This window comes from Gopherus evgoodei, chromosome 5 (genome assembly GCF_007399415.2).
Source record: "Gopherus evgoodei ecotype Sinaloan lineage chromosome 5, rGopEvg1_v1.p, whole genome shotgun sequence".
In the NCBI taxonomy this organism is placed as follows: domain Eukaryota; kingdom Metazoa; phylum Chordata; order Testudines; family Testudinidae; genus Gopherus; species Gopherus evgoodei.
In genome coordinates, this window is record NC_044326.1 from 106,832,823 (window position 1) to 106,845,035 (window position 12,213).

Sequence of the window (12,213 nt, forward strand, 5' to 3'; positions counted from 1 at the left end):
TATAGCTCCCTTCCCCTTTTTCTTCTCTCTCTCTGCTCTTGTTAGGTTGATTGTAAATACAGCTTCCCCAGTGGCTACAATGCCATAAAGACAAGGTAATGCAATCAGCAATCTGAAACCTGAGCACGTACATTGGCTGATGTTTTGTCCTGAACCACAATATAATAACCGTACTTGTACACAATTACATGTGTTTTTCCTCACACAATATAATCACTAGCATGTGGTGCAGTTATGGACATTTGTTTAGGACTTAATTTAGGACTCAGTTGTATGAGCTAGCTAAGGGCCTAGGGAACACAACATCAGTACATGCTATGTGAGGAATAGCTGGCATATTGTCATTGCACTCAGGAATGTGCTGAAAGATCTACACCTATCTGAAACAGTGCTGGTGATGCTGTCCATGACTCCAGAGTTATGGTTTACCAGTGTTTGGCTGTTCTGAAATCAAGGGTCAGGATCCCATTGTGTTAGGCACTTGTACAGACAAGTAACGAAGAGAATTTTTGACTCAGATAACTTTCTGTTCCAGCCCTTAGTTACACTGCCCTTGAGAGATGCTCTAAACCTCTTCTAGCAGGGTAAACTAAAGGAATTCACATGGCAGCATGAGTAAACCTTACTTAATTCTGCATATTCAGCCAGGACTCCATCTTCCATGGGAGTCTTATAGCTTCAGTACATCATGAGAGATTAAGTCTTGCTCAGTAGCCCAGTTCATAAAGGAGAATTGAGTCACAAGGTAAATGAACTGCAATTCCCATGAGGAACTCAAGCATTAAATCCAAATTGAAATATTTTGGGCTTTGGCCAAAACATTTAGATTTTTAACCAAAATCTTGTAGAGTTCAGATTTTCTATGAAAAATCTGTATTTTCCAAAGAAAGCAAACACTTTTTACAACATCAACAACAACAACAAAAGTTTAATAGAAAACCCAATTTTACAAACGGTTTTGATTAACTTTTTTCAACTAGCTCTAGTGTGGTCCTTTGAATTTACTGTGGCTTAACAGAGGATTCTTGCATTCCTTGTTGGTGTAGTGGGTCAGAGTAAATGTAATGTACATGTAGTGGGCCAGTGGGATCCTAAACTGATCATCAGCCAGCGGAAAAGGTTATTTTTTTTGTTAAGAAGCTTCTGTACTCTTCAACATTCACTGGGTTTTTTTCTTCAGAGTTCAAATTTAACCAGAATATCCCTGGAACTTGTTATATTTCCATCAGAAATCTCAAAAGAGATCTTCCACTTGATGTACCTAGTAGAGTCCCACTCCCAGAGAAACCCAATTTAACTGTAGCAGAAATAAATACATGGAAACTGAACTAAACAAATAATAATAGTAAGAAAAGAAAACAAGTACCATATGCGCCATTTGACTGCACATGTAAAAATATGCATTCTGAGCATTGCTTAGTTGAAATAGATTATTTTGTCATAACAATTTGCAATTATCAAGCACATTTGAGCCGAAGTATTAATTATCTCAAAGGGGTTTAGGTAAATGTCCTTATCTCCATTTTACAGATGAGAAAACTGAAGAACTGAAAAAAAATTGTGATGTATCCAAGGACATATAAGTAGCCAGTATCAGAGCTGGCAACGGAACCCAGAGGTCCTAACTTCCAGTCTTGTGGTCTAACTGCAAGATATCTTTTCTCCAGTTACACAAAGCATGGTCATGCAAAAGTTATAAGATGACAAATCTAAGTTAAATTAGAATCTTGCATAAAACTTCCTCAGACAATCATGTCAACCTTATGTGTACTTGGCAATGTTTGCAATAATTAATATTGTAAAGTGAAATGTAGTTTCTTGGGTATTGTAATATTTTTAGTACACTATGAAGTTTTACATTCTTACTGCCCAGATTAGTTTTACAGACAATTGTAACACCGAGAGACACAAGTGGTTCCGGTGGAGAGTTAAAAGGTAGTAGTATATTATCAACATAGAAAAAAGTATTCTAGAATCCATGGAAAAGTTATATAGGAAAGTATAATATGACCTTAAATTTTTGCCCCAAAACAATCATGCAAGTAATATTAAGGGTCTGATAAAATCCACTATATTTTGAGCAAGACTAAAACCATGGGTCTGACTCTCTCTTATAGAGCACATCAGGAGAGTTACTTGGATGAAAAACTGGTGTGAGAAGAGCATCAGGTTCCCTGTCTTTAAATCATTCCCACTGAACCTGCTTTGCATGAGGTATGTCACATGGTCATTGCTACAATACCTTAGTGAGGTATTGGGCCTTTTTAATTCCCATCTGCACTGTTGCCCCTCAGCACTGCTGTTTTAGGGCAGATCCCTGAAGTTTCCCTTAGCCAACCCTCTATGAGCCCCTCTTGTTCCAGCAAAACCTAACATATAGCAGGTTTCAGGTGGAGGAGAAAATGGGAGGACACAATGTGCTCCAATGAAACTGACCAGTGGAGTGGCCATTTGGAAACTGTTATCCATTAGCACAAGTTAGAGCATCCCTGAGACTGCTTTAACTTGTGCTGGGGGCTGGTTCAACTCCTTGCAGAATCTAGGATTTGAAAGACAGAAAAGCAGTGGAAAGCCACCTATGACACCCACCGGTGAACCAGCTCCAGAACACTCTGGGATCTAACCTGAGCACAAATTTTCCTCTAAATTTCCCTCTTCCCTCTAAATGTCCCTGGCTTTTCTTGAGGGAATATGTTATTCTAAAGATTTATAGTAGTATATAGAGCCTTTCCTATCTGTTTTTAAATCATCCTGGTCCGTAGTGGTGATAGGTCATTACTATGTGAAAGAAGTTCAGTAGCCTAGTTTATGCTAGGGATATAGTCACATCAAACTTTCTTCACAACAGCTAATTATGACAGGACATATATAATCCAGACCAGGTTAGACACTGAAATATATGGTCATGGATATACAGCAGAGGGTACCTCAGATGTCTTCCAAGGTTAGAAATATCTTTAGATGTAGATCTCTAAGCAACAGGTAAACAAAAACCCAAGGAGCCACTGAAGAGTAGATAAAAGAAGAAAGTGGGGACTGAGCCAGTGGTTTCACTTCTGTTAAGAAGGCGCTAAACCTGAGCATTCTTGATACTGTCCAAAGAGGACACATAACTGTATGCCTTGGAGCGCAAGATTTAAGGTATTCGGCAAGTCAGTTAGAGGTTATGGGCCTACTATAGGAGTGGCGGGTGAGGTTCTGTGGCCTGCAATGTGCAGGAGATCAGATTAGATGAGCATGAAGGTCCCTTCTGGCCTTAAAGTTTGAGTCTATGCACAAAAGTACCAGCTTTATTTATTTGCTACTCTGATGGAGAAAGGAGTTATCTATTATCATGTCACAGATCTTCAGCAGGAAAAAAAAAAACAGTGGTCCTTTCAATAATCATCAAGCAAATCTGGCAAACCTTATTAAAATACCAGAACAAATATTAAGAGGTCAGTAGTTATTTAGAGGCTAATGGAACCATGAATAATATTTATATAGTCCTACTCTTCTTAATTTTTTAGCTTGTAGTATGGTACTCTTTATGTCATCAGATGTATACCATAATATATACAGCATAAATGGATGAGTTAAAGTTGCTGCTTGAATCTCAACATTTGCATTGCCTGACTCTTGGAATTGCTAACAGGGCAATCGTAATGTTGCATTAGTGCAGGTCTCTTGACAATTAAAAAAGCAAATCATGCTACACAAACCTGATTGTTTAGTTGACAGAGTTACAAAATTAGTAGACAAGGGACTTTAACAAAGCCCTTGATACAGTGTTTCACCAAATCTTACTTGCAAAATGAAATTAAATCAAATTAGCTTCCATTGTAGAATTGAAACGTACTGAAAAGTGGCTGAAGAGTTATTATGAAAGTGAGATGATTAAAAGTGTTGTCTCAGGTCAGAGGGGCTGTCCTGTGGCTTGCTCCATGGAATAGCATTAAACCCATTTTTATTCAACAACATCAGTGATATGAGTAGAGAAATGGTAAACAGCATGTTAATTAAATTTGCAGATTTTGTAAACATCAGTGAGACCAGACAAGTAATATACTGGGCCTGATCCTGTAGTCACACAAGACTGGGAGTCACAGGAACAATGCTCTAGTTCAGGTTCTATCACAGTCATTTTTGTGACCTGGGGCAAGTCACTTAGGGCTATATTCACAAAGGGATATAGGCACCTAACATCCTCCCTAGGTGCCTAAATCCAAATTTAGGTGCCAGTGATATTCACACACCCAATGGGAATGTGGGTAAAAATATTTGTCTGCGCAGGCGTTGATTTTCCAAAATGCTCGGGGGTGCTTGACCCCCAACTCCACCCTTTCCCTCAAGGCCTCCACCCTTTCCCTGACCCCTACCCTGCCTCTTCCCACCCAGTTCTGCCCCCTCCCCCAAGCATGCCACTTCCTCACTCCTCTCCCTCCCCCCGGAGCCTCCTGAATGCCATGAAACAGCTGATTGTGACAGGCTGGAGGCATTGGGAGGGAGGAAGAGGCTGATCCATGGGGCCGCCGGTGCATGGGATGCACTGGGGGGTGTGGGGAAGAGCTGATGGGAGGCTGCTGGTGGGTGCTCAGCACCCACCATTTTTTCCCCATGGGTGCTCCAGCCCTGGCACACCCACAGAGTCGGCACCTATGTTTGTCTGCCTCACACTGTGTTGTGGGCATAAATTGATTAATATTTGTGAAGCACTTTGGGACCACCAGAAGGAAGATGTTACATAAGTGCAAAGTAGTATTATTTATTCTTAGTAGTACTCAAGAAAAGACTGCAGCCTTTGGCTCAAAAGGAATTAGAGAGACTGTTTTGGCCTAAGAGTCAAATCCTGAAGGGTGTTTGCCTGATGATGAACTCAAGATGTGGAGCCTATTAAAATCAATAGGAGCTTTGCTTATGTTACAACTGAATAGAACATGAGTAAGGCCTTCTGTATTTGCTCCCTTGTGATGTTAGCCTGCAGAGGAATCCTATCATAGATCAGGGAAGTGGTATTGCTTCTCTGTATTGGGTCATGCTGAAACTACACTTAGAAACCACACTCTCCACTTCTAGGAATCTGAATTCCTGAAAGATATTTACAAATTGGGAGAAAGTCAAAGAAAACCAACAAAAAATTAGCTACACACAGTGACTTGTGAGAAAATCTTATATCTAAGGCCCTATTGAACTGCAGGATGATTGTCAAATCATTGTGGCTGAGTTGCAGACAAGTTGTGGAAAATCAAGGAAAAGCAATAATGGATCTCTATCAATTGCAGCAATTTGGAAAAGCCAGAGAAGACCTATTTGTTTAAGAAAAAAATTGCTGGAACAATATAAACACTCAACTATTATGTCATACTTGCTCTTTTTTTATAACCGTACATTTTACTACAACTATAATACAATCATTAATGCACAGGGCTGACAGTGGACGCCCCGCCATGCATTGGGTTGACATCCTGAGCCCCAGTCGCCCAGGGCTGACAGCCAGAGCCTCAGACACTATCAGCTCAGATAAATGAGGCTCTACTGTACTAATAGTGAGAGTCGCAAAAGTGTATGTGAAATTGTGGATTGTGCAAAGTAAGCTGATTAAAATAAAAATTACAGTGGAAGCCTAATATTGTGGGATCCACAATTTCTGCAATATCACAAATGAAGTAGGGCCTTACTTATAACTAAATGTGTCTCAGCTTGACCAAAAACAACTAACAGGAAATGACTATGATAATCTGGAACAACGATTGGACATGTATAAACACCAAATAAAGGAATTTTAAGGGTGATCCAAAGGACTGTGACTGAAAGTACTGGAGTCAAAGTAAGTAAAGGGAAATTTTAGGCTGAACATCAGTACACATATTCTAACACTGAGGTCTATTCTAACTGTAAAATAGTCTTCCAAAAGAAGTGATAAAAGCCCGAGCACTTGATTAATTTTAAACTAGACTGGAGAAATGTAGTAGGTAACAATGTTACATGAGGCAATTGACTAGAGGACATAAGAGGTGCTATCTAGATCTAACTTTTGTATTTCTATGATTTTATTACAGTGAATCAAACATAACTTCAGTATCAAAGAAAGGGATTTTGGAGGCACCAACAAAAGATGGAACTTTATTTCTGATCTTCCAAGTACATATTTGTGGAAGTCTCCGATTGATAGATGAGGAATTTCTGTGCACACTTTAGTGCTGATTATGGTTACGTGTCTAAATGCATCAAAAGGAGGAAAGAAAAGGCCACTTAGTCAGCAATTGTAGATCAGGTCTGAATTAATGAGAAGGAATTATATTAGCTGATCTTCTGTTATGACAGCACATCTAGAACATGTGTTCAAGGAGCTGGGCGTAGTGATAAGTCAGCTGTGGGTATTTGCAGACCTTTCAAAATTACTGAAGGAAGAATAATAGGGATGATTCTTATTAAAATGTTACTGCTAAGCAGGAGCCATCTATTTATTCACAGGGTAGGTAGAGTGTGATAGACTGAAAATATCCTCTAATGTTGGCAACAAACCTTATGGAAGCAAGAGAAACTTTATTGAATTAAGTTAAACCTTATTGAACCAGGCTTAATTTTGTGGATTTGTATGTATTTCCATGGAAAAGGTAAACAGAAGAACAGCAGGCAAATCCACTTAGGTTTTAGCATCTACAAAGAGGTTGGAAAAGTGCACAATATACTAGTTCAAATTTGATTCTCCAGAGACCATCACAAAGAAGGGCATTTTGGATAAATAGTCTAGTTTTAAACTGGTTCAGTGCGTTCTTCCAGATCCACCAAACAGACAGGACCCCTGGTCCATAGAAGGTCTTGATGCTTAGGGCAAGGTTGCAAGGACTGGATCTACTGAGGTCCCATAAGAATGGACACTTGTTCTGAGCTAAATCTATAATTAGGCTGTAACCACAAGGACTACCATTAGGTGGAAAGTTGAAGGACTGCTCCTTCCATAATCCATGTTAGGGTTAACTCTGGTAAGCTTATTAGCAAGTGTGTAAGTATTAGTAAGCGTGTAAAAGGTTATTTTATTATTTTTAATATATTTTATCTGTAATGCTTTTTATTTTGAGAATAATGCAGGCTTGCATAGGAAGTGCTGCGTGATACCTGATAATTGTAGTAGTTGCACTTGTTAAATATCTCTGATCAGAAAGCAAGCAGTTGTCCTTGGGCAACCTTTCTGTGCTGGGAATAACTTAGTAAAGTCAGGGAACTGTGCAGCCTGGAAATACCCTGGTCAGAAGGGAGAGAGATGTGGATCTCCATGCAGAATGGAAGTGGCTGCACAGCTGGAAGCCTGAGAGTCCTGAACTGTGACATAGAGCACAGGCAATGACAAGGTAAACTTTCCCAAACTAAACCATCAATATGCTTCAAAACAAACCCAAAAGGGCTCAAGGGCTGAGTCTACTAACAAGGCCATTGCTGGAGAAGGTATTCACTGGAAGGTGGAGTGAGATGAGCTATTAACTTTGTATGTGTTACTTAACATCCATCAGATGGTTCTAGATTTTGGACACAAATCAGCCTAAGTTAAATTCAGACTAGCAATATGGAGGCAAAAGGCTCCATATCTCCTAATCTGTCCAGTTTTCTTTGTCATTCATTCAAAAAATAAATAAACAAACAAACAATCAAATACTTTAAAAGATATATGCAAAAACATTTTATAAACACAATTTTTGGCAGTCTCTCTACTGCAAAGAATTTTTTCACAAAACTCTGAGTAAAAACATCTGTAAAAACTAGAGCTACTAAAAACTAGTGAGCAGAGTCAAAAGGGTCAAGTGTTCATTGCTTCCAATAGCTCTTCCAGGCACAGATTCCTGCCACTTTTCATTCCATGAGAATTATACATTGTTTGCTTTGTATCCAATGATAATTAGCCATGACCCTGGCAAATTGTCTGCTTTTCTAAAAAAGCAAGAAATTATACATTGACTATAGAAACCCCTAATCACTGAAAACAATTACTAAAATTGGGTGTTTCAAATGACAAGTGGAGTCTAAATTTACTTAAATCAAGAGAAGGAATTATGCTACAAGGGTAAATCCTCGGGTGGTGTAAATTGTCATAAGGAAGTAACTGAAGTCAGTTGAGCTATGACAATTTCTACGTGCTGAGGATCTGCCTTTGCAGGCAACATCTTTCTATATGCAAGCTGGTGAGCTTGCGATCAGTCTTGTGAGAGCTGCTAAAACACTTACTAGCAAAGCAGTGTTCATAAAACATCTACACAATTAGTGATTGATGAACCGCAAAAACATTGTTTTGAATAAGAACATAAGAACATAAGAATGGCCATACTGAGTCAGACCAAAGGTCCATCTAGCCCAGTATCTGTCTACCGACAGTGGCCAATGCCAGGTGCCCCAGAGGGAGTGAACCTAACAGGCAATGATCAAGTGATCTCTCTCCTGCCATCCATCTCCATCCTCTGACGAACAGAGGCTAGGGACACCATTCCTTACACATCCTGACTAATAGCCATTTATGGACTTAATCACCATGAATTTATCCAGTTCTCTTTTAAACGCTGTTATAGTCTTAGCCTTCACAACCTCCTCAGGTAAAGAGTTCCGCAAGTTGACTGTGCGCTGCGTGAAGAGCATGTGAAAGTTCAGCTGCATAATGGAAGCTCATCCAGATCTCCAGAGTTTGGAAATTCCTCATTTGTGAGATTTCTGGTACTTCCACTTACAAAAGCTGCTGTATTCCAAGAGAGCAGAGGCTCAAAACAATGAAAAATAACATAAAAAATCTAATTAATTTTTTTTTCAGACTTGGAATTTGGTTTGAATTTTGGGTTTATGTTTAAGAAGGAAAGATTCAGTATGTACCTCTTTTATCAAACCAGTTCACTTATCTTTTGTACTGAACCAGTAGACCATTGTGGGTAGTTTGTCTAAATAAAGGAGTGTAAGTGCTTTTAAATCAGGGATTGTTGAACAGATAATTAGGGACATTGAGTTGGGTTCATACAAATTTAATATTTGCCCTCAGAAGAAAAAATAAACTCCTGAACCAAACTTTTTTTTTTTAGGCTGAACAATTCACTTATCTTGTTTCCTTATTTTTCATATAAATCTGGATTCCAACTAGAAATGGAAATGGAAGTTCCAAAATATTATGAGAAAAAGATGTTTCTGAAGCATTTCCAGACCAAACCCCCATAACATCTATTCTGTCATGTAAAGATTTTTGTGTCAACAAGAAATGGGCATGTTATTAACCGTGACCCATACTACCTCTAGTACTTATCTCCTGCTTGGTCCTTTGGCTTTCCCTTTGTGTTCACCCATATTAACCTGATGGCAACATAACCTGGGAGAGAAGACCTCTATCCTTACCGCTTGATTTGAGGGGAGTGTAGGATTCCAGGATTTCATGTCCATCCCTATACAAAGGGATGAACAAACATCTTACACCACTCCTGAAATTTGGGAGATTTGAAATCTGGTTCCAAAGGGATGAACAAACATCTTACACCACTCCTGAAATTTGGGAGATTTGAAATCTGGTTCCAAAATTTTGCAGTTTGGGCAATAAATGAACTAAAGCTTAATGATGTATACAGCTCAAAAATCATTTTCTTGTTAAGAACATTAACTGGTTTATGTTTTATGCATTGTATGTCTTGTTAATGATCCTTGTTGGGGCCAAATTTAGCCCTGGTTTAAGTGGGTCAACTTCACTGTGATGAATAGGCTAATGTACATTAACCATTGTGTTTAATAGGCCTACATTACAAGACCTAGTGTAGATGCAGTTCACCAGCTTATTTCATTTGGGGAACTTATATCGGCTTTATCAGGCAAAGAACACTTTTGCTGGTATAAGATGCATGCACATGATGAGTGTTTGCCAATATAGCTATAACAGCAAACACGCTTTAGTGTATACCAGGCCAGAGTCTTCAATGGTACTGCATGCTACATATTGCCAGTATATTTAGTATTTCTGAGACAAATGAAAAATTACAGTATTAGCACATGAACTTGTCAATGTAAAATATGACAGTGTAGAAGTCAGCTCTCTAGGTAAAATTCATCTGGTACAAAGAGCCAGCACAAGGACTCTGCATCATTGAAGATTTGTTCTGAGTGAATATTACTTTGTTTCCTTGATCAGTGTACCAAAATTTGGACCCTATCCAGCAAGGTGGATCATCAGTTAATTCAGTCAGAGCTGAGGGCCCACTGGATCTCAGAAATTGGACTCTAAAATGAAACTGGATCAGTAATACTAAATTATACTAAATAAAGCTTGATTTGGACATCTATTTTCAAGTTTTTCAGTGCTATAATAGATTCATACAGTATAAAGATACTCCCAGAAAAACTGAAGTGCTGAATGCATATGAAGTTGTTGAACCATAAAGGGGAGAGTTTCAAATGCCCAAATGGCAGTTCCCAAGTCCCAATTTTGCCTTAGAAAATCACCCCCCCAATGGGTTAGTATAACTGATTTACTTTCATAGACTTTAATTATGTTGCACTACTTCTTACTGACAATATTAACAATTCCAAATAACAAATCTAACAACGTGCCCAAACCTAGAATTGAATCTTGCTCCAAGTGCTATCCGGATTAGAATGAATACCTTTATTTAATAAATATATATGTATGGGTAATTTAAAAACATTTATTCAATGTTTATAACAACATTGATAGATGGACTGGATTAGATTAGACTGAGATACTAATATTTCTTTCAGATGGGATTTTATCTTTTGTGTTTAGATTGTAAAGTCTTTGGGATAAGGACTGTCTTTTTGTTCTGTTTCTGTACATTGTCTTGCACAATAGGATCCTGGACCATGACTCGGAGCTACTAGGTGCTACCGCAAAGCAAAATGATAATGATCAATCTCACCAAACGTATTATTTTGACACTTTATAATTCCAGTACCTGAGGGACACAAGAGGAAAAAAAGCTGAAGGGAAAAAAGGAGAAAATGTAGATCTACTAATTGCATGCTAGTCACCTGGGCTATAGAAGTGGACTAAGAAATTTAGTAAGTATAAAACCTGTTGTAGGATCAAATTTATTAGCACTTAAATTATATTGCTTTTGCACTAAAGTCTAAAATAAGGTGTTTTACCTGCTGGTACAGATTGCTGTGACCTTTTTGGACTCAGCTTGATTGCAGCTCCATTTGTTTTGTAAGCTGTCCTGGTGGATAACAGGTGCTGCCATTCTTTGTCTGGCAAAAGCAAGAAAACATTGCCCTCTAGTGTTGAAAGAAAATACATGATGTGAAGTCCAAGTATTTTTTCATTTCAAAATATCTCCAAAACCAAAAGTTGTAGGCATTAGCTATTTTATTTTATGGTCTGTGTACACCCACAATGACGATGTAATTCCCCAGAAAGATTACAGTGATGTGATAAACTCCAAGAGTCAGACATGAGTGATTCATCCATGTCACCAAAGTCCCAGAATTGAAATACAGCCTCATAAAGACAGTTTCCATTGATCTGACTTTATCTTTTTATAAAAAAAATTAACTGGCTCTTTTGAGATTAAATCACCTTGAACCTCAAAGCCAATAAAGCAAGCAATAAAGAAGCATTTATTACTCTTTTAATTATCTTGATTATTATCTTGTTTATTAGTAGCATTTCTTTAATTAATTATTATTGATTAATTATTATTTGGGGATATGTCCATTCAAAAACTCTGCACTAGAATAAACTGGAATATCTTTCTTGCTACTGTTTGCTAGTGGCTCTGTGACATAAACTTGAATCAATGATTGTTCTGCTGCTGGCACACTATGACAAAGCATGAAAGAATATGAAGAGTGCAGCAGCAAGCCTCTGACTCAAGAATATACTTTAGAGAAAATCTTACACTGGCAGAGGAATAGACATAATGACCTCCCTTATAGGTGTTTTCTATCTCTAAATTCTATGGGTCAAATTCTGATTTCTATACTGATGCTGAGTAGTGCATTACTGAACAAGCAGACTTTTTTATTCAGAGTTTATCCCCATGACTTTGTTTATCTCTTTTGCTGAGCCTTTCCCGTGAATTCTTACATCAGAAAAGTAGTGTAACAATTGGATGTCAGAAGAGGTGTGATATCGGATACCAGTATGATAGCCAAAGAAAAATGTTTAAAAGAGCATTAATATCCTTCCTTTATGTTATTTATGTTTACTACAATCAGAAAAGGCCCCTTATGATGGCACACCATTACTAGATAAATATACCG

General features: G+C 38.2%; 1 protein-coding gene across 10 annotated transcripts in view; it reads left to right on the forward strand.

Annotated features, from left to right (window-relative positions):
- LOC115652604 (bifunctional heparan sulfate N-deacetylase/N-sulfotransferase 4) overlaps positions 1 to 12,213 on the forward strand; it is a 181,870-nt gene that overhangs the window by 4,362 nt on the left and 165,295 nt on the right. For 5 of the 10 annotated variants that reach the window (XM_030564875.1, XM_030564874.1, XM_030564866.1 and 2 more), the window contains exon 2: positions 10,802 to 11,010. The exons of 1 other annotated variant lie outside the window; for it this stretch is intronic. The gene's annotated coding sequence lies outside the window, so the exon portion shown is untranslated. Of the gene's footprint in view, positions 1 to 2,117; positions 2,215 to 9,104; positions 9,184 to 10,801; positions 11,011 to 12,213 lie in introns of those variants that run through there. 4 more of the 10 variants (XM_030564869.1, XM_030564867.1, XM_030564871.1 and 1 more) reach the window with 4 other exon arrangements.